The sequence below is a fragment of the Anopheles coustani genome, chromosome 2 (genome assembly GCF_943734705.1).
Source record: "Anopheles coustani chromosome 2, idAnoCousDA_361_x.2, whole genome shotgun sequence".
Classification (NCBI taxonomy): Eukaryota; Metazoa; Arthropoda; class Insecta; order Diptera; family Culicidae; genus Anopheles; species Anopheles coustani.
This window is the reverse complement of record NC_071289.1, coordinates 29,221,453-29,244,277: the sequence shown is the minus strand read 5'-3', so window position 1 is coordinate 29,244,277 and position 22,825 is coordinate 29,221,453. Positions and strand designations below refer to the sequence as shown.

General features: G+C 46.0%; 1 protein-coding gene across 1 annotated transcript in view; it reads left to right on the top strand.

Moving 5' to 3' along the window:
• The window catches only part of LOC131266887 (LIM domain transcription factor LMO4), a 201,233-nt gene that overhangs the window by 69,225 nt on the left and 109,183 nt on the right, over positions 1-22,825 (top strand). Inside the window, exon 5 of the mRNA XM_058269568.1 lies at positions 2,423-2,466. The gene's annotated coding sequence lies outside the window, so the exon portion shown is untranslated. The remainder of the gene's footprint in view (positions 1-2,422; positions 2,467-22,825) is intronic.

Sequence of the window (22,825 nt, the reverse complement as noted above, 5' to 3'; positions counted from 1 at the left end):
TGACGTCCAGCCGGACAAATCTTTGGACATAGTTAAGGCTCTCGATAAGGGTTTCTTTTCACTCACATGTGGTAAACTTGGATCATATAGCATTGATTCTTATGTGCTCTTTATTGTTGTAATTGTTATTTCTAATTAAAGTTTTATCATTAACATAACGGTTGATTTCTTTATTTTTTGTAGTGATGAGATGAGAATAATAACTCTTTTTAGAGGTTTGAGATGGAGACTCAAATAGAGACTCAAGTCAAAAGAGTAAGTAAAAGAGTTACCGTTCGTCACAGAGATTTGATGAGTCCCCTGATTCAAATCTCTGTAGCGACTAGTAACTCTTTTAAATACTCTTGGGACTCGAATCTCTCCTTGGCATTTAAATCTCCGTTAACGACTAGTAATTTTTTACTGACTGATCCACTCTTTTGGGACTCGTATCCCTGATACGAATTAAAATATAAAAGGATTCGATTCATAAATCAATTCAATAGAAGGATTCGACTCATTCACTCATTTTCAGTACCCTCATCACTCTTTTTTTTGTATATTTAATGTAGCAAAACTAACCATCTCAGATTTTTTTTTTTAATTTTCAATCCAAATACGTTTTTTCACCCAACAAAGTGTTAAAATGTTTGTTGTAGTTCTAAAAAATGTCCCTTCTACCTTCAACTCCTGAAACGAGTAATTTTTTTCTTAATTCAATTTATTTTCACCTCAACGACCTTTGCATTGCCATGATGAATCACACCGCATTAACGGCGTCCGAATGCTACGTTTTGAGGTTGGGTAATTAGTTTCGTCAACTGCGGTTTTTCTTTTGCGCTCCTCGGCCAATTCCCGTTTGTGTGCGGTAGGCATTAGCAGTTTTCGGTTCGGAATTGAAATTCAATTAGCGACCAACGACACGGATTACAGCAAATTGAACCGGAGAGCAGTCGGAGCGGAGGCAAAAGACGACGCATCGAATTCGATTACACCTGGCCCTCCGAAGACGCAAATCGGTGTGTAGTTCCAAGCTTTGGCCCCCGCGCTCGAAGCTCGGCACCTGCACAGCCATGAGCGTCTCTCCTGTCGCCGACACGGAAACGCGGAGTTCGGTTCTTTAATTTCCGTCCGTGTTTTTAATCTAATTGTTTCTGTTTGTTATTGGTTTGAATTGATTTTTTCGCCCTCCCACCCGCGAATCGATCGCGGGCTTGTTTTTCTTCTTCCGGAATGGCCAGTAACGTTTGCGTTTGAGTTGCCAACTCACCTTCCGGTGTGGCCGCCATGTGCCAGATAGTTGGTCATGCGTGCTGACGAACAACAAGAAGGAAGCGGTGAAAAACAACCAATTTCCATCAAACAAAAACGCTTCGCGTTACGCATTTCGCCGCTGGGTGGGAAAATCCTTTGAGATGAAAAACTAAAGTGGTGACACAACTGGAAATCGAAGAGAGAAATAGAATTCCTTTTGCGTTGCCACACATACACACCTACGTAGTCCATTGTGCAATTATTTTCGGTGCGTATCGCAGTCTATCCCACTTTACTGGGCATAGTTGTGCCCTTTTCTATCTCGTTTGCACCGAACAACACTGGGTTTTTTTTTGCTCCCTAACCAATGATTGCGCCGGTTTCGATTTATTTCGATTTGTTTGCTACACTACAGAAATAGTGTTCAATTTCCTACTCCTACTGGTTGTGTTTTATTTTTTGCAGTTTTTCATGTTTTGTTTGTTGTTGTTCTGTAGCTGTGCGCTACATTATTTAATGCCTCCTATTTCGGCTTAGTTTTCTTCGCCGCGTGGGGCGGTTTCACCAGTTGCGACGGTTTTATGTGTCGCTGAAAATATCTATTTTTTATTTGATTTAGATTGTTGTTTTTTGTTGTTGCTCTTCCGATTAGTTTTCGCCGCCCGGCCGGAACCCTTTGCTACCGCTAGGCCGGAATCGCTCAATTCTATAAATATTGTTTGTAGCAATCAAACAGGAAAACAGTTTTCGCTATGGCTACGCGCACTCGATCGATTATTGCGAGTTTTTAATTAAATTTTTGGTACGGTTTTCTAACACTCCGTCCCGTCGAGGGCCCCCGGTGCCAGTTGTTGTCCTTGTTCGAGCCGAAGCGTTGTTTAGTTTTGCTTCCATGTTTTACTTTATTTTGTAACCGGGTTTTGGGCTAGGGATGGATTTTTTAATTACGCCTAGATAGTTTAAATTTGCCCGTTTTTTCCGTTCTAATAATCGGGATGTTCATCAATTTCTAGTTTTTGTCTTCTGGTAGCTTTGAGATTAGGAATCGATATGAGATTAAAACGCGTTGTTATTCGAAATGGTGCAATCATAAAACGCTATAAATTATAAACATAAAAAATACTAGTATGATGAATAATATATCATTGAATCGAGTTAGACACTAATTTTAGCTCTTTTCTACTTGCAGGTATTTCATCGTCTCACTAATCTAAACCCACCCGTGCGGGGAAGGTAAGGCATCAACTCATCCTATGTTGTTGTTAATTACGCTTCAAACAATTAACAAGGGTGCACGATATTAGATAAACTATGCAACGGTCGACATGAAAAAATCTCTTCCTGTTTTTAATGATGCAGTTCATACGTGTTTTGCGTGGATCCACCGCGTACAGGCCCGTGTCTGCGTTCCCAATGGCGTACACACGCACTCACATAATCCCAAATACATGCTCAGCTAGTCGATAGAAATGGTTTTGTGTGAATTAATTAATTAATTAGGAGTGAAATGATAACACATTTTCAGCACCGCACTTTCATTGCGGGCGCCTCTAATTTGGTTAGGGAATCGAATGGGAACCCGCGGAAGGGTGGGGCCGGATGGCATGCGTTAATTGCGTACGTGAACAGGAAATAATCACTATCATGAACACATACATACACACGTACGCACGCACAGAGATACTAGAGGAATAGCCACGCAGCGGTACGCAAGCCCCGCCGATAATGTGCCGCGAAAGGCGGGACGCATCTGCGGCGCAATCATTAGCGTTAATCTACCATATCAGTGGTGTGCCACGCCATACTCCTGGCGTGTGTGTGTGTGATCGTTTGAAAAGTAGTTTGACACGGGAGTGAGGTATGGCATTACCGTGCCCCAGTCCCGGCTGTGCCATCCATTTGTTTGTTTGCCGAACAACGGTGTAAAGTCCAATCCGCTGATTAGCATTAATTAGGACGAGATTAGATGGTTGTTGAGTTTAATTTTTTATCGCGCACCCGGGAGGTGTCGGGACAGACGTTTAGGCTGGTCGTTCCGGTTGATTTCTAATCATCGACTACCAAAGGTTAGTTTCGTTGAGGGCGCATTTATTTGGTAATCAAAATTCGTATAGGTAAGAAAGATTTAACAAACTTCAAATAATCCTTGAACCACTAATTACGAACCAAACCACTAATTACGATCTACTTATGGTTCTACAGGTTCATCGGCGCAACTCTAATAACCAAGCAAAAGGTCTCATTTTCGTGGAAAATTAGAACGAAAGGCGCTGGGTCGCCGGAGCTGGTCTTGAAGCGAATGGAGATACGCACCCAATCCAGTTGCATCATCAGCAGAGGTGCGTATCGCCTATCGTGACCACCTTGGATGTATCCAATTAGGCCCCGATCCGATTGTCAACGGTCACGGGTCGGTTGCTCTCCCGTAAAATCTCGATGGAAAGTTGCATAATAACAGCGCCATCGTTCGCGCCGCTCCATTTTTCGGGGTGTGGGAGTGGATTGTTTGGGGCGTGGGGGAAAACTTTCCAATCCCAAGCGATAGATCACCCCAGACTCGGGCCCGGCAAGGATTGCCACCGAAGACGGTCCTTGCGGTAAGCCCGGGCCGTCATCGGGTCACATTCGACCGGAGACTCGGACGCGGTTCACTAGCGCCCTCACTAAGGACTCACCTCCAGAGTCGTCCGGATTTTCCAATTTTCTACCAAATTTCGATGCAGCACATTTCGTAAGGGGATCAATTCCTTGCCCTCGCCCTCCCGCGCTTGCGAGTTTACATGCGAGCCGGCCGCAAGTTTGCTGACCAACCGGTGTGTCCGATGTCCGATGTGCTGGGGCAGGAAAAACCGCACCGGGCGTGCGAGTGAAAACTCGATCCAGGAACTTTCTCGATAGTCACAGGACACTCAGTGCTCCCCCCTCCCCCCCTCCGAGTTCGGTACGGGAAGGTACGATTGTTACGGTTCTAGAGAAATTGGCCCCCACCTTCCTCGCTGGGTCGGTTTCGTTATCATCCAAGAACGGTGGCTAACAGTGCCGCTTCGAAACACGTCCAAGCGGCGTCCGAAAAGTCATCGCGCAGTCGCCAGGGGTAGGCCACCATTTCTTAACCTCCCTTCCCCTCGGCAAACCAGGCGAACGGGCAGGAGGTGGCTTCGGATTCCTCGCCCGGATATCGAATCTAAAGTTCGTACGGCCAGCTCCCTGGCAACGTCAGTGCGCGCTCCCCAGCGTAGGGAACCATTAGCAGCAGCAACAGCAGCAGTCCGGTAATGGCTAGTTAATGTTCATGTTTTATGCTGCCCGCTTGCCATGGTCGGGCGGGAACGTTTCGAATCAACCGATGGATACGTCCTCTACCGTCCGGAGTCCCCCCGGGAGGCGTCGCCGATAGCCAAAGTCTCGTCCGCAGCTACGGGGTCTAAGGCTCGTACCGATGGACCGGTTACACCGGATCAACGGTTTCCAATTATCTCGACGGTGTTTTATTTGTTTTTAATTATATTTACCTTCGCTTTTCGAAAGTCAACTAATATAATTAACTCGGAAATTGTTCGGATTACGTTTGGAAGCGGAGAAGGAGTGAGTGTGTGTATGTACGTTTCAGCTCAGTTTAGTGGATTTGACTGCCCTCTCAGAGACGTGAGGAAAGATGAAAAAGAAAAAAAAACACAGGGGAATCATACCACCACCCTTTTACGAGCTGCACCGGACTTTCGCCAGCATCAAACCACGACGACGCTGTTGCCATTAACCCCCTCGATGACCTTCTCGGTTCGAGCGCGATGGCCGGCCGGGGTTGGCGAGGGGATAAACTCAGTAAGTCATTAGAGAAATCCGATTTCATCGAGCTTTTTCCAATCGATGTGACATAAGCGAATGGTACGCTGCGAGCTAGGAGGTGCCTCAAAGCTTCGTGATGTTTTTTGGGGAGGGAAGTGTAAGGGTTCTCGAAGCGCACTTTGATCAGCTGTTTTGATCCGAGCTCGGACCACCCAGCAAGGGTCGTTTAGTCGTTTTTTTTTATTTTTCTTTTTCTCGTTTTGTCGTGACGAAACATCTCCCCGAAGACACCGAGAGGGCAGAGAAACAAATCTTCACACGCTTCTGAACGCTCCATTAGCCAGCGTGTCGTGGCATTAAACGAGGTATAAATCCCACCCGGCTGATACGGAAGTGCATTGCTCATTAGATCCCCTTGGGCTGGACCGGGGCGCGCGCGCGCGCGTACCGAGGAACAATGTCATGTGATTAAGAAACCCCGCGACGACGGTGACGATGGCGATGATTACGCGGCCGGCGGCAATCATGCGCGCTATAGAAAGTTCAATATTGACCCAATGCTGCACAAGTGGGCGCCTCTCCTCCCCATTGGGGGACTCTACGAACGCACTCGAACATTGTTCGCGGTTGGTGGCGCACGGGCGTGACATAAGCGGAGGTCACTGATTGCGGTGGTGCGTCTTAAAGGAAAAAAAATATTTTAAAAACAGGGCAAACTTGATGTCGACAGTTTTTGCTGCCCTTTAATTTCTTATCTGAGCACAATGTTTCATGGTGCACGGTTTGTGCAATTTTTTTTTCATTTATTTGGCTTTTGAAGGATGACCATTCATTAATGCGAATGCGAATTTGCAGCATCTTATCATGGTCGGTGTCAATCAAAACGCAAATGAATAAAATAATAATTATTCAAAATAAATAAATTGATGTAGATTGGCTTATCAATAAGTTGGTTTTGAAGATGTTTAATTTTTATGTTTTTAACTCTTAGTCTGGTGTTATTATTCAACCACTCATAGGCCTTAGACACGAATGATTGTAATGAAAATATTAATTTTGATAGCATTGTAAATATGATTACTTGCTATTTATTTAAGGTCTCCATCTTTTTCCCTTCCCATCAGGTATTGGTTCAATGTTTTTCGCGATCTAAGCACAAGACATGAGTTACTTAAAGCCGTTACGTGACGGTAGCGAAAACCCTTTACCCTTTTCGACATTTCGAGCAACAGTTTTTCCTCACCAATCCATTAGCGATTGTATTCTTAGGTGATGAAGTAATTCAATCTCTTTTGGCTCTAGCCAGCAATAACAATTTCGACGAACTGTTCGCTAAGTAGCCGCATGATGTGAACGCGTGTCAAGTTTCTTAAACGTTGCTTGACGCTCTTAATGGCAAACGATCGGAACGATCTGTTTATAACCGCTCGCCGACCACAACGGACCGCCAACGGGCGTCTCGGACCGACCGGAAGGCAAATGGAAATGGTTTTCCGATCGTTTTACATAATGATCCCGTAATAAATAACCACTCAGCCAGTTGGCATGAGCATGTCACGGGTTTGTGTGCCGCCATGCGTCTTGAATGGGGGGGCTTTGACTCCGGAAACAAACGGTTAGTTAAATACGGTATAGATTGGACATTTTCTTGAATACGAGTATGTATTGTATTTTTTTATTTTTTGTTTAGGATAAAGAAACAATATAAATTAAAACAACGGTGGGTCAAATATCGAACACAACGACTTTCTTTATCAAAGGTATCAAACACTTAACAATTAGAGATTATGGTAAGTCTTCACATTTTCTCCTTCTGTGTGTTATCTTTTCTTTTACTTCGAATAAACATTTTTCCTTCCTGTGGACAGCAATTGTTCCCAGTTTGAAGTCCATCTTCATTTCGAATTGCATCAGAGCACGTCCCCGCCTCGGAGTTTAGCTTCCTTCCGCAACAACCCTAACTGGTAACGTGGCCAAGCATTTTGACCGGGCCCTCCATCCAGCCAACGCCGTGGCCCATTTATCGCCGTAAACGGCTCCGCCACTTTCCCTTCTCCCGGCTCATCCAAGAAGAATTACAAACAGCAGAACGAAAATAACGAAGAAAAAAAGTACACGAAATTCTCGCAGAACCAAAACCCTCAGACCCGCCAACGTCCTCGGACTCGGCGCGGGGTCTCCTTCGGGTTTGGCGTTTTAGTTCGGTTTGGTTTGGCCCGGGGGTTTTGCCATGGCGGCGATAAATCAACGTTGACAGAACGAAAATAAAATCTGATTTATGCGCTCGGGGTTTTCTTGCGGCCGCACGGCCCTTTGCTTTCCCACCCGGGGTCCTCGGTTCCTTCGTCAAAGATCTTGCTGGCTGGCGAAGATTTCATGACGGAGATTTTCGTCAGTGGAAACCCGTCGAGGACAATTTTCGCTCCGGCCGGTGGGTGGGGTGGTGGTGGTGGTGGTGACAAGTGGGTGGCACGAGTGCATGACGTGTCCGCGAAGTCGTGGTATCCCTCCACCTAGTCGTCGTCGTCGTCAATGCACGCGGGTTGTTTTTTCTTCTATCGGTGGTTGCGGGTTTTTCTTCGGTTTGGACGCGCGCCGCGCTCGGAAGGATTTTCTTTTCGCTTTCTTTTCGCCGGCCTTCGTCTTCGCGCGTCTGCCAAACATGCATACGTACGTGTTTGTGGTTTCTTGTTTTCGTTTCGTGCCCAATTTGGTGCATTCTTTGCTGGAGTTTGGGTGCTTCCTGTGGCTTTTTTCGGCTGCGTGGCCGCATTTACTCTCAAACTGTCAGGTTGCGTTGTTGCATTTGACACTTTGCTGGATCGCGTTGTTCTACCAGTGCAAAATATTTTTTTGGTGTGCCCATTTTGTTCCATAATCTGCAATAAAATTAATTCGCTTTCTGTCTCGGCTAATAATACGCGGTGACAAGGATTTTTGGCTTGGCATAATGCAGAAAGAATTCATGGCGAGCTAGTTGCAAATAGTAAGTTAAACGAGGGTAGCTTCAATAATTAAATGAAGCTATTATCAAGTGATCGTACTCAATTTGTTTAAATTATTTTTATGTTTCAAGCCCAAAGTTATCGATTCAATTCTACGAATTTGATTAGAATTTGCTCCCAACATTTTTTCGTTTCATTCTTCAGTATCAAGTTTTAGTTTGTTGGCGTTTCCATCCAGCTTGGTATTTTTTTTTCCTTGTTGACGTCGATCGTCTATTTGTTTGTTTGATCATTCGTTCGTCTAGGCATCTGACTTCTTGGAGGCTCTGGTGGCCGGCTGTTTTTTTTCGTTCTATCTTCAGAAGGTTCATTTTTCCTGCGCCTGAGTTCGGTCTTTACTTACGAAAACTTCACTAATTTCTCGATCCACTGGGATTTTCTCACTTTAATGAGCGACGGAATCGCTGACCTGCTGAGGACGCACAAACACAAACACGTGCATTCGGACGCTTCCTGGGCCTTCAAAGTGCAGCTCAAGTGCGGCGTTCAAGCGACCAAAGGCGACAATCGGGAGCAGACAATTTTGTGTTTTTTTTTTGCCGCCCGCCTAAGAACGGGAAACACCAGGATCAACCGTGTCCGCGAACTTCTTGGACGTTGACGAAGCGCAAAGGTGGAAAAAGGAGACAAATAAAACGCCAAAGTCCAACCGATCCGGGCGGCTCATTATCGCGCTCATGATTGTGAAAGGCGTCGCGCGGCCGAAAAAGGGAATCACTTTTATCCTTCCGCCGACCGTGGGTCCGTCAAGGTTCCGGAGTGCGTACCCGGGACGGCCGTCAGAATTCGCGTCGCGGTGTCGCGCCGAGTGGGTGAACACCATCGATAAAGCGCTCGAATTAGTTCAATTCCATTTCAGGTTCCACCACTTCCAGGGCCGCACGATGGGATGAGGCGAAATAAATTGACACATTCGGAACGGCCCGGCCTCGGGTGTCCGATTCGTCATTATCCACGCATCTCTGTGGAGACTTTTTGCCTCAGCTTCGTCCTAGTCGGTAGCTTTCACGATCCGGTGGCCGTCGATCGGCCTTTTGCGATGGCTCCACAGGTCCTCACTTAATTAGATCGGCTCTAATGAACAATCAGCGAAATGTCGCACCACATTCCGTCGGGATTAAGGATGAGACAGGGTGCAACAAAGGCCTCCGTCTCGATCTAGATCTCGTTACCTGTGGCATGTTCTCTGCAGTGATCTTCGTAGCGCTTTTTTTGCTTAATGTTTTCTTATATCTTTTCACCTTTTCTGTTTGCGATTTGAGGACTCGACGATCGAGTATGAACCTTTTTCTCCCATGTTCACATCTTCACTTCATGTCACAGGCTACTTGGCTTTAAAAACTCGTTGCGTTGAGTAATGCCGCCTTCTCGATTGGAAGTGACAGCACCGATACACTGAGTTCTAGTTATAATTATTTTCCGATAATAATCTACACCCGTGAACTCCAGCTCCGATGTACCATATGTACATATATGAAAGGGATTAAATGGTTTTCCTATAATATCGGCTACAAAAAAAGACTCCGGCAAGAAGGTTCCCATATCGTCGGGATCAGTGGCTCTGTCTCAGATGTCAATAGCTACGGTTCACCACTGGCCTTTAGATGGCCTTCGGCAAAGTATTGGAGCAATTAAAATGACATCAGCGGATGGAGGAGTTTTGTAGAAAATATAGTTGCAAAAACCAGCAAATAGCTGAGTTCCCGGCTTCTGATAAGCTTTTCCATTAACGAGAAGAGCGCCACTAGTCCTACGGGGTTCGTTTCAGTGGTAGCACACTTCGTCACCGCGGTTGTTTGCTGAAATGTGCGAGGTGCTATCTCGCAATGGTGACAACCGCGAACCGGCTGAGATCTGCCAGTTTCAAATCAGATTAAGCCTTCAACGACGGGTCGACCTCGAGCCGCCCTTCTTATGGTAGACGTCACGATGGTGGTGAGGCAAAAAAAACCGGCCATGGTTCAAAACTAACTTTCATTATGAGCACTACGTTCGGGAAGGTGTTCTCAGCATTCGTAGCATGGAGCCTTCGTAGAGTGACTCCACTGACAGCTGCGGATTATGACAACTGCGCCGGCGAGAACGCGGACAAGTGATATCTGCGATCGACAGGGCGGCGTCATGACAAAGGTGGACCAGCCGCGAATCCCTTTGAAAGATTTCCGATCGGTGGTTGATGTTCCGGGAAGGTGTTTTTATGCACCACGCGCCATTGAGGCTGCCATCACACCCCGATGATGTAGATGACTCTATCTATCTCTGGAAGTGAAAACCTCGTTTCGACGAGCATTTTTCTACCGTTTATTCTCGAAGCTCAAATGTTTGGCTTTAATGTCTGTTTGGAGAAATAGTTGTGATCTTTTCGGGCATTTCAATTCATACTTCCAGCCACGAAAGGCTAAAACTGCTGATCAACCTCGGGGTGAACGATTTGCGGTAAAGTTTATTGCTATCTGCGTCGCGTTGGAAGTGAGGCGATAGAATATTGTATATTAAACAACCGTTGGCATACCAAGGTTGATCCCAAGGTCCAGGAATGTTATACCAACAAACAAAGGCCATTGCTTCGGCTGGAGAACATTGAACACCGTCAGAAGCGAACGGGATTTTGGAAGGCTTCACGGAAGGGATTTAATTGTTCCTGCACTTGGGTTCCTGGACGTGGTATGCAAGCACCGTATGGTGCCTTTATGAGACGGGCCTGCCAGGACGCCGTATGCAAGATTGGGTGTCATAAAGAGTTCGATGTGAAAGCGGAGGAAAAATAAATGTTACAGTAACATCGCCACTCGCTTGGTGGTCTCAACACCCCTTCGCCACCGGACTGTCTGTCCAATCCGCAGCTTGGTGGCTTCAGTTGTGTGCCTCTGTGCAAAAGCTCAAGCATAAACATAACCATCCTTTCCCGGGAACCTCGTTCGGGCCAGACCAGTTGCCGACGTTCACAAAAAAAGTCGAACGATGTTCCCGTTCGTTCCTGATCCCGACGCGAGGAACGTTGCATGGAAAATGGATCAAGTAAAGCGAACGCGAGATGAGAACCCAACCGTCCGTCCGTCCGTCCGTCCGTCCGGACGTCCATGTTGTAACGATGGCCGGATCATAAAACGCGAACCGAGGTGTCATTGTAGCCGCAGTGCAGCGGCTCCGCGTTCATCTTCCAGACGGGATGCATTCGGGGCCTGCCTGCAGCATCGGTGCACCGACGAAAGGCGCTCGTCGTGCCGGTGCGGCCGGGTGAGAGATAAGGCCAATAAATTTTATAGATCATCATAAAATTATAGATTTCGAGCGTCCGTGTGCTGGACGTCCCGGCGGGCCGTCTGACCAACGGGTTGGGCAGCCTCTTCTTCTTCTACTGCTGTGCAAACACCAACGTTGCGCCGCGGTACGTGGGGTGTTAAAATTCTCGTACAAAAGCCAGGACAACACGCAGGAGGCAACAAGCTCCACCGTGGAGGAGTTGCGGCGGAAACATGGAGATGGATTTGTACTTTGGTTTGGAAGGAGTAAAATTTATTGGCTCCGGCCCATCGCGGGGCGATCTCGTGTTGCCAAACTGCATCGATGGGCGCGAGGTGGTCAAGCATCGGCGTCATAAACTCGGGGGAAAGAAAGTCCGGCAGACGCTAATCGGATTGCAGCATCCCGGATCGATGCGGTAAAACATAAAAGTAGAACATTAAACACTCGAAGTAACGATGTCTGGGCGATTTCGGATGATTTCTGCTGATGGGTTATTTCGGGCAGAGTTTTAAGAGCAAATCTCTTGAAATTGAATTCGTGAATACTACGACATTAATCGATATTTGTTCAATATTTTATTTATTTGTTGATTTAGATTTAGACAGGTCTGATTTTAATGATCGTTTGATTTGGTTGTATTCCAACATTTCCATAATTAGGACGTGCTCAACCGTTATCGTATTTTCTTTTCTAAAAATCCATTTCTCTTTGCAATACTAGCAACGAGCCTAGGAAACTTCGCGAAACGAACGAAAGCAACATGGATGAGGGATGTTTAGGCTTACCTTCTTTTTTATATCTCCAGAACTATCTTCTTAGATATCGGTTCCTCCGTGGTTTCCAAACAGGCTTTGAAGCCCTATTTTTTGCAGGATTCAATGCTTACCCGCCTAGTTTTTCCTGTCCTACCGATGAAGTAGGAGAATCTTTTGTTGAAGTACAACCCAAATATGAAACGGAGTGAGTTTATTTTCATGATTTCTTGTGATCTCAGAAGTGCTTTTTTATGTGTTTTTCCTTCGCTTTCTTTGTAACATTATGATGAGTAATTTCCCTCTAAACTAAGATGTTTGATTATTCAATATTAGGCCATAAATAGTTTATAACTAAAACGATCGATTAACTTACTTTTTTCGCTTTTGCGTAACAAACGAAAAAAAAGTGCATTAATTACTTTGTGAAACATTTGGATTGCAGAAGTTTCTTTTACATAAATATTGCATCTTTTTAAACCTTCCTTGTGTGGTAAACGACAGGTGGTGATTTATATATTTTGTGAATGAGATTTATTACATGTTCATAGCATACATAATTTATTAAAATGTACCTCCCAATGATTCCGTAATACCAGTATGAAATATACGTTAAAATCACTCGCAACTGATGAATTTCATAATTAGTAACCATGTTCAACCTGTTTCAGTCATTTCAGTTTTTACATGCACTTTAGCTTTCGGCCATAATAAATTTTGATTGACATAAACCAAAAGCCTCATGCGTTTGCACGTGAATTGTACATTCCACCATCGACACTTATGCCTTCTGGCAATGCAGGGTTTAATAGCACCCGCGACGTGCATCATTGCATGCGAATAAATGATAACAACTGGGCTTGTCGGTTACCAAAGTTTCCCAAGCTTCCCAGCAGCCCAAAGCGCAGGAGTTTGCATCGGGCTTGGGGCCGCCGGTGCGGAAGTGAAATAATAATGGTTATTATTATTAAAATATTCAAAATGTCTGTGTAATGTATTCTACGTTTTGTACGCCTGCTCGGTGATCCTGTCCCATCCCCATGATCATATGATAGTTCAAAACCGCCACAGGCACGCGGCGCAAAATTCTGCCATTTTAGATAATTTTTTCTTGCATTACCTGTGTTGGTCAATTATCGTGGTAGAGGTCCCAAATTTGCTGACGTTGCACTGTTGGGATGATTACCTCGTGGTTTTTGATCTTTCAAAATCGAGTGGGAACTTGTCCATCCGGCCTAGAGCTCAATATCAAATGTTGTTGTTGGGTAGAGGTGTATAAGTCCCGAGTGATTCGATTGTTGAACGATATAATTGAAGCATAAACAAGTGCATTGATTTATGGCTCCATGCCAAATTGGTATCGATCAACGGATATTTTTAAAAATTTCAAAATTTTCTTCAAAAGTTGTAGCCAAATTGTTCTCTGGGTAACATACACAACTCATAAAGTATGTAAATATGGGAAGAAATGCTGAAGAGCTGTTGTTTCAGAGGAAATTTTTTGTATAAAGCATTTTATCATCACAATAAAACTGTTAATTAATTTGGTTAAAAAATTTGGTTATTTTTCAATGATTTATGATGATTTATTGATTTAATATCTACCAATTTTTCTTGTTTACTCTTCGGAAATGGTACGTTGGTACCCCGGTAATTGTTCAATAATATTCTTATGAAAACGATATTCATTAAAGCACTTTCTTCGGGCGCACGGATGGCCGTTCGCCCCAAAAATAAGCGTCCATATTTTACTCATCCGTAAATTGCAGCTGCAATTTGGTTCACCTCGCTGCGCCGCACAACCATTCTCCCGGGGTCGTACGAAAATTTGGCCCCAACCTGTGCATGGGTTCCCCCCACCTTCTGCGCGCTGAGAAAATCGATCGGTTCGGCCAACAATTCACCGGACCCGAGAAGCAGCAACCCGGTGAGCCCGGAGGCCAAGTCTGCCAAGAACAAAACTGCACGTGGAAGTACAGAGAACCGATTAGTCAATCGATGACCGATGCGCATCTTGGGGTATTTATGAAAATAACCCCATACGGAACGAAAGGCCCCGCTTCGCTGTGGCATCTTCTCTGCCGTACGGTGCAGTGGGTGCCCTGGGGTGGTAAAGCCCAGCCTCGTCCCCCATCTGCCTCTCCCCCGCCCGCGTCTGATGTCGGCGTGTGCATCGAAAATCTGACCCGCCCGAGGCCACGCTCGTTCCATTCAACCTGGCGTGCGAAGGAAATTACCAATCAATCGTTCAACCGGTCCGGGCGAAATGGACCCAACTTTACACTCACTTTCCCGGTTGGACGAAAGGGCTGAGGCAGAAGAAAACCCTTTCCCGCTCCCGAACCTCGGTGAAGAAAGAACGCTCCGTCATAAAACTGGAGCAATAATTTCTAGATGCAAAGGTGTTGCAAAGCAAAACAAAAACTAAAAACACGCACAAAGGGGGAAAGAAAAGCAAAACCATCCATCGTTTCGGGCGGTTCGGCGGAAAAGATCCATGCGCAGCGATAAGATGGCTGCGGCTGGACGATGGGAAATGTTTGCCATTCCAGTCGGCACCGGTGGTGGTTTGGGGGAGGGGGGATGAACTGGACTGGATATTTTGCACCACCGCCGTTCGTCGACAACGTGCCGCGAAGGATTGTGCGAAAGAAACTCATGGCTCAAGGCGTGAGAAAATGAAAGGTTTGGTGTGGCATTATTGAGTGAAACTTTGGAAAAACTTCGAGCGAAAGAAATTGATGCCTGGCTCGATGGGGATTTATCGAAGTGGTGTACAAATAATAGTTGCCCTTGGAATGGGGATTTAATAAAAAAAATATACCATAATAAAGCAAAGAACCTAGATGTATCCGTCATATGATATTGTTTAGATTCAAATGTTACATAAGAAGTAAAATCATAATTTGAAAATATATTTTGTCCTCACCTTTTTTATCGTTTCCACCAGGATTTAAGCCAAGCTATTAATGAAGCTCGCTACTCTTGACCAGGGGAAAAATGATTAACCTTAAGCAACCTCTCTCTCCCGGCATGTTCGTAAAATGAATACTCACCGGGTTGAAATGTGAAGCAAAGGCGCATCCCGTAAACTCTTCGCGAAACGAAAACGTCCGTTTCATCCGTTCGCCGTTTAATGCAGTTCTTCCTCAGCGCTACGCTTCGGTATGTGGCTCTGGAATCTTTTGGACCTGGGCCGTTTTTTCCCTTTCACCTTCGTTCGTTTCGGCAGGGAAATGGAATGAGCAAATGACCAGCAAATGAAACATTTAACCTCTTGCAAATGCAACGCCCAGCGTCCGATTCCGTGCCGAAAGGGAGGTAAAAGGTCTCCCACGCTCGCAGAACCGAAAAACAAAACCATACCACAGGGCAAAAGTACTTGAAGACGCTGCGCTCCGGGAACGGTTCGGGGTAGGGGGGAGGTTTGCTGTTCTTTCGCCAATATGGACCGGCCGAGTGATGGTAATTTCGCGAAATCAATCTATGCCGCCAGGCTGCGTTACGTCTGGGTGTTGGGGTCAGCTTAAGCGTAAGCGTCTTCCGCTGCCAAAGGAGCTGCGCCGCTGAAGACCCGAGCTCTGGCACAAACGAACCGCGTAATGAGAAGGTTTTCCCGTGTCCCCCGATGCCTTGAGGCATCTTCCCCCTCGCGGGTTCTGGTTCTTGCGGCTCGACTGATCCGAATCCGAGGGTGTTACAATCCGACATCGTTCCCCGCGTTCGGACACCGCCATCATCGTCATCATCATCATCATCAGCCACGTCGTCTTCACGGACGGTCGTCATCGACCCGAAGACACCTGGCAGCAATTCGAAGCGATGGTTTGTTAAAAGTTGGAATGCTGCAATGGCGCACCCGCCTCGAGGGTACAAGTCGATGCTGCACGTGCACCAAAGGTGGGTGCTTCGTGAGAAGAGGGAAGGGAAGGAGCAGTAGGGAGAAGGTCGTACAACCACCGTGCCCATCGTTCCCCATCCCAGCGCTCGTAGAATTTTCCGCCCGTCCGTGCGTATGAATAGCATTTGCCTCATCTCGTGCGCTATTTATTTTAATTAATTCCATCATTATGATGTTCTTATTTGAATTTAATTAGCAAAATTCATGGCATTGTTTTATGACAATGCATCCGCATCGTGCAATGAGCGGCCTTTACTACTACTACTACTACTACTAGTACCACTACTGCTGCCTGCCTGGTTGGGAGGCTGATCGAGATGTTGCGGGTGGAATTTCCCAATGCAAACAGAAAGAGTGAAGGAGACGGAAAGTTACGTGGACAGAGTAAACCGTTGGAAAGGGACCGGTCGGATCGCGAGTGCGTTATTGTTTTGTAGGCACCAGGGCACGGTGTGGTTGTGCGGCATACGGGGAAGGTGCTTATGAAATTTTATGCTTCCCCCTTGCCAAACCATCGTGTTTCGTCTCGCGCTGGGAGACTCGTCCTTGTGCGTTGTCTTCGGTGGGGTTTTCACCTGGCGCCCAGCAAGGTGGAAAATGTACCGGGAGAAGATGCGCTTTATCGATCTCGAGGACGAGAGAGAGGCTCGGAAAGGAAATGTCACGATTCGTACAGTCACATGACAAGCGAGCGCTTAATGTAAGTGGTTGCTCCCAGCGACTGCGAGTGAATCATTCTGCGAACGGCGGAGGAATTATGCTCGCAACAAAAACTTAATTAATTAGAAAGTTTACCTTTCCAGCGAAGCTGGTGGTTCTTTTGCTGATCCTGTTTCACACCCACTGTAAGGGTTGTACCTGTACCTTGCCTCCTTTCATAGAGCGAGCCGTGCAGCCCGGGTGGAGTTTTCATTTGTAAACCGATTCCATTCATTTCCACCACGTATCGATGCTCGGCGCTTTGCGTTCGTACTTGCGTTGTGTGCATCAAAATTGTGTGCATCAGAACTCAATTTGCATCTCTCTTTCGTTCCGGTCATCGCCACGCTAGCATTCGTCTGCCCGTTTGCTCACTCATCATCTCTCGTCGCAGGGATAGCTTTTTATTTTTCCAACTTCTTGCCCGCCATGTACAGCTCGAAGCGATACTGTTATTAAAATGTCAATTTTAATGATTTGATACCAATGGTAACGGTAGGTACCGGTTCCGTTGACTCGTTTCGTTCTACCGCTCCTAAGTTCCCATGAGATTGAGTATGTGATGGCCAGGAATTCCATAACAGAATATCAATTAAAAAGTTTAACAAGGGGAAAATTTTCCGTGTACCTGGGAAGGTTTGAAAGGAATTTGAAACGATCGAGTGATATTGATAGGGAATGTTCATTAGTTCCTGCTTGTTTGAATACTTTTCCTTTCCGATATTTCTATGTTTTACAATCTACATCGTTACGCTTTTGGCTTAGAAGTAGTGATATTTTAATTTGATTTTCGTTTATCTTATTTGCCGTTTAAGCTTCTACGTAAAGTTCTTCATGTTTCGCTAGACTTATTGCAATTTATCGGGAACTTGACCCTAGCAACAGCCTGCTCGTACGAAACGGAAGCGTGCGTCATCCGTAATGCCGAAAACCCTCGGAAGAAGTTTGCAGAACTTCATTCGTTCAACAATATTTTTGGTTCAACACTCGATCCAATCGAGTTTCCTTGTGGAACTCCAATTTCTCGTCCTTGCTTTCCTGCGTGAGGGATTGGACATCCGGATTAAAGGAAATAAGACGAAAAAAAACAGCATGGAAAATCCTGCTTGATCTAAATTGGGATGCCAAATGTGCGACCATGGAGATGCTCGGGTTCGCAATCGATGGTCGGCCTCGCCCGATGGTCACTCACGGTACATGACCTCCCCGGACCGTTGGAATCCCAACTGCGGGAAAGCCCTGGCGTAGGGGTGGTAGAACCTAGGAAACCCCACGGATCGATCCGGACCGTCCGGAGGAACGATGACTGCTGTTATTGTGTGCCGATGACTGGTACGATAAAAGGTTATGTTCATCTGTCAATTAAATAGATGACTTGGCAGAAGCCATTATAGTCCGGCGAGACTCGGGTCCGAAACTCGGTTGGCCGAAGATTCGGGCGCTCCGGAGCCCCTACCGCTGCCCTGGACGCAGCGCCACCTTCCTTGTGGCCTCGTGCCCTCTATTCGTGGGGGTTTCGGGATTTCGCCAGACATCGGTTCCGATGCATTGGCAAGGGCCGGCACATACGTAAACTCGGACGTACACACGTACTGTATTCACTTACCGACGCCGAGATAACTGGACGTATGACGTGTGTATTTGGAGCAAACTTTTTTTTATTACTTCCCTCCGTCAACCCTCTCTTGCGGGTGAAGAGTGGAGGAGAACTGGAGGTAACTTTTCGCTGGACATCCTCGAGTATCGACACGCTTCCTCAAAACGGTGGATGATGGCGATGCCGATGATAACGCTCTCCTGTTGCTCGTTGGCGTCGTCATCGAGGCCTTCACCTTTGACTCGCCTCCCGGAGGGTGCTTTGGATTTTGTGGATCGATTTTCCACCCCGGGTCGTCGTGGCCAACGACTGAAGGTTTAGATTTGGGGAAGTGAAACCAATCAATTAGTCAATTCGTAGGTGCCATGTTCTAGATTCGGGGTACTGTGGGGTGCTGTTTGAGTTAGATTTAATATTTTTGACAAAATTCTGTGGTTGTGTCAGACATTTTCATGACTGATAAATATTAAAATTAAATTAAAGTTAAATTAATAATCAAAAATGTATCTAACACTACGAACCTCCTCTCACCATCGGCTATTTGCAAGTATTTTAATTAATTTCAACACTCAAACAAGATAAAAAGATAAAATAAAAATTGCTTCGCCAACTCAGGCGGGCCTCCCGACAAATCCACTTACGCCATCGCAGCCGCCCACTGAAAGGCGACTCCGAGACAGGCCGGGGCATTGGCTCCTACGAAGCAGGGCGACGAACATGGCAGCATATTAAAATACTTGAAATAGTTTTGCTTGTCAAAAAAGGCGGACGCCCATCCCGTCGACGGGGAGGATGCTGACCGGGGGGGAGGGTTTGGGTTCGGAACAAGTCATTATGCTGCTAGAAAACTAAACCATGTTGTCCACCCCGCACGCGGCACGACGTACGAAATTCATCTTCTACAACATCCGAACAACTGCCGATGGGGCAGAAGTGTTGTTTCTTGTCGCATTGAACGGTGTATTTTTTTCGTCGTTCCCACTCTACTCATCGGTCTTTTTTGGTGGCCCTCTCATCCGACACCAATGTTTTCGGGTGTGTGTGTGTGTGTAGGTAGGTTTTCGTCGAAAATTATTGCTTCTTTTCTATGCTGACGATCGCTGGCAGGTTTGTAGAGGCCCAACGCGGTTGTTAGGCAGCATGATGGAGCACGGTGAGATTTGAATATCGATTCGTAACGAAGTAGTCTTCATCGTGGCTCTTGCCTGTTCAACCGCAAGAAGCGGGACGAGGCAAGCAGGAGGGACCTGGATGGATGACAACTATTCGGACCATTCGTTGTCCATTCCCTCTGAGAACAACGGAACCGAACCCTCAAGCTCCCGCGAGGGGTTGGGTGGATCTGCGGAGAAATGGATAATTGATTTTCTCATTAGGGATCATTACGTTGGAGTTTTCGGGGGCGCATGCCGCCCTCTCGACGGCAGAGGGAAGGATGTGGCGGAATCAATGGCATTGGTGGCTTACTTTCTTCTATGAATGTAGCATGTGGGTGTGGGGCGCCCCGTTTCCCAACACCATGTCACCCATCGAGAGTGTCAAGAGAAACCAACATTCCCTCGTGGGTTCGGTCGCTTCAAACCCCGTCGGTCTAGTTCTCTGTCATTGCCCGAACGCCGGCGGTGCCAATTTATCCCGGGAGGCAACGTTCCAACCGACGGTTACTTGGACAAACCATCCATCGAGCTCTTGTGACCGCGCGGATGGATCTCGATCGCGTCGTCTTTGATCGGACCCGCGGGCGATAATTAGCCTAACGACGTTGAATTTTGGGGGCCGCTAATTGAAACGATCGCTCTAATGAGTTTGTGCTGGGGATATGTGGTCGTTTGTATGTTTTTAATGTTCATTTTTGCCCCCTTCTCAGAAGGCACACGTTATTTTATTTGTTTGTTTGATTTTGTTTGATTTCGGTTTAATGGATTCCTGATTCTCGGAAGTTTTGCCGGAGAGAAGGAGTTTATAGAAGATGCAAGTAAAGTCTTAATTTATCATTGATCAGTGCTATTTAAATACCAATAATTCTGGAATAGTTCATCGTCATTGCAAGGTACACTCTGTACCTTCCATTACGTTGGACCGAGGCGTGCCCCGGGTTGGCTTCTAGGAATAGCATTCTCAAGCCAACCTTGCCAACCCGTTAATGAGCCCGTTTAACAGCATGCTTACCTTCGCCGTGGCCGCGCCTTCTAACAAACTCTTTGCGAATTGCCGTCCTTAACCGGCCCATACCTAACGCATTACATCGCACACATAAATACACACACACACACACGCTCGCTGGCGCTTCGGGGCAGAACCCAAAGTATTTCGTTGCAACATCCCTTGGTCTGGCCTCGAGTGGGGAGGGGGCAACATCAAAGGCAGCACATTTAATTATCCCAATGATCATAATTAAGATAAGACTCTGGTGCAGAATGGAAATTTTAAACCATCCAGTCTCTCAAGTGGGGAAGCCGCTTGCTTGCCTTGGTCGGCTCGCTGGGCGTTGAAAAAGACGACACGTCCCATGACGAAATACCGGAGACCCTTGATGATGGAATTTGGCCCGCAGCGCATCCATTCCGATGGCAGCTAGCCGAAGCGAGTCGCCGAGTTGAGTGGAAACGGCGCACTAAGGTACGCAAAATGCAACAATATCGTCGTGATTCGCCCCCGAAGGCGATGGTGGTTGCATGGAGAACAAAAAAAAACTGGGCCCATTTAAATAATTATGCACATCCAACTTGGTTTCACCTGGATCGTTGCCCTGGGATCATCAGAGATAGCGTTCCAGGAAGATGGAGCAGTCGAAAAAGCTTTGAGAGCTTTGCTCATCATCGTCAGCTGTCGATCGGTTTCTGTTCCTATGAAGTAGTTCGCATACATCGCATATATTTGACCAAATCTGATTGGTGATTTGATTTAATGAGAACTGATTCCAAAACAATGTTTCCTTTTGCAAGAATTTAAAGATTCTCTTAGGTGTGTGAGGTTGATGTGGTTGATTATAATGGATTGACGGTCATGTTTTTCTGTTTACCTAACATACTACACAGATTAGTTATTATTATTTATCTTTTGGTTTATAAAGTCTGAGATCTTAGTGATTGGTTTTGATCTTATTTTAAACAACTTTGGCTTTTACATAAAATGTTTTTTTTTCTGAGTTGAATCCACAGAATTGGATTTAGTGTTTAATCACACCTAAAACAATTTGAACGTGATTTGAACGCATTAGTTAATTTTTTACCATATCTTTTAAATGATATACTGTTGTTTTCCAGTGTTCTTCTACTAGGAATAAAATAAAATTCCGCTTTTGTCCAATTGTTACTAGCTATTTGTTGCATCGTGCACTTTTTCACTTTATTGTTTTCATCAAAAGTTAGTATTTTCACATTATTATTTTGCCCAAAACCGGTCGGATCACGGTTTAACAATATTGGATTATATATTCCCAACTGTTCCAGCATAGTACATGCAGCAGCTTAAAATACCATCCAATCAATCCACTAACACCACGACCCAAATCTCCAGCGATAGAACAACGGCCACTGAGAAGTTGGGCGGTGCTCACTCCACACGCGTCTCGCTAAAGTTAATGAATGAAAAATAAATATTTGAATAAAAACACACCTACCTCGGCCTCGGGGACCACAAATCCCAACCTCGTCCGCGTACCGCACCGCACCGCCAACGCTGTCAATCATATCGGCTTTCCACTCATTAAGCTCAAGTGGTGTGCACAAGTGGTGTGGCACATGCACATCACACCCCCGACTAGACCCGCCCCGGTCGGGCCATAGTTTCAATTGCAGGGCCAGAATCCGTTCGGTTTGCATTTTTTTTTATATTCTCGCAACCCGCCTCGCACCCATTTTTCCACTCACTGCGTCCCTCCACTTGGCGAGAAATGGAAGAGGATTTTTCATTAGCTAAAATAGTAATTAAATTTAATTAATAATTCCCTCTTGCGCAGGTGCTTAATTAAGGTTTGCCATTCGGTTGGCTCATAATGACGTCGCCTGGTGCCATTTTTGTGGTGCGGTCGGCAACGAGTGGCGGGCGGGATTATGCAGAGGAGACGACGGGGCAAGGGGAAAGATGGAGGATTTATGGAAGATCTTGCGTTTCGTGGTGTGGGGCGTTGCAAACGGGGTAAGCTTTTGTCAATCACGGTAATGAATGCGGGAGTTAAAACTATCGTTACCTTGTGGATGTATTTGTTTATTATTAGAGATTTTCAATTAGCTTCGCAAATAAGTTTTTTGGGATTATTTCATGTGTTTTTTGTGTTTTAATAACCATTTCTATTTCGGGATACATTTCAGTGAAAATTCAAATCGACATACGCTAGATATGGGCATTTAATTACATTGAATCTGTGGAAACGAGGTCCTATCGCTTCCCGGTTTTCCGAGCCCGATCGTTAGCGTCAACTATCCGTGGCATCTCATTAGCGCCAGCCGGGTGCTACCATGGCAACCGAAAACGCCAGCCGTATGCTCAATTATGCAGCGAAAGAATACCACAACCAGGTGTAGATTATTATCCTTCCGAGCGAACACACCCCCTCCAGCCTCTGCCACACTGTTCCCGGGGCCGCGCTTTCTAAACTCCCCTG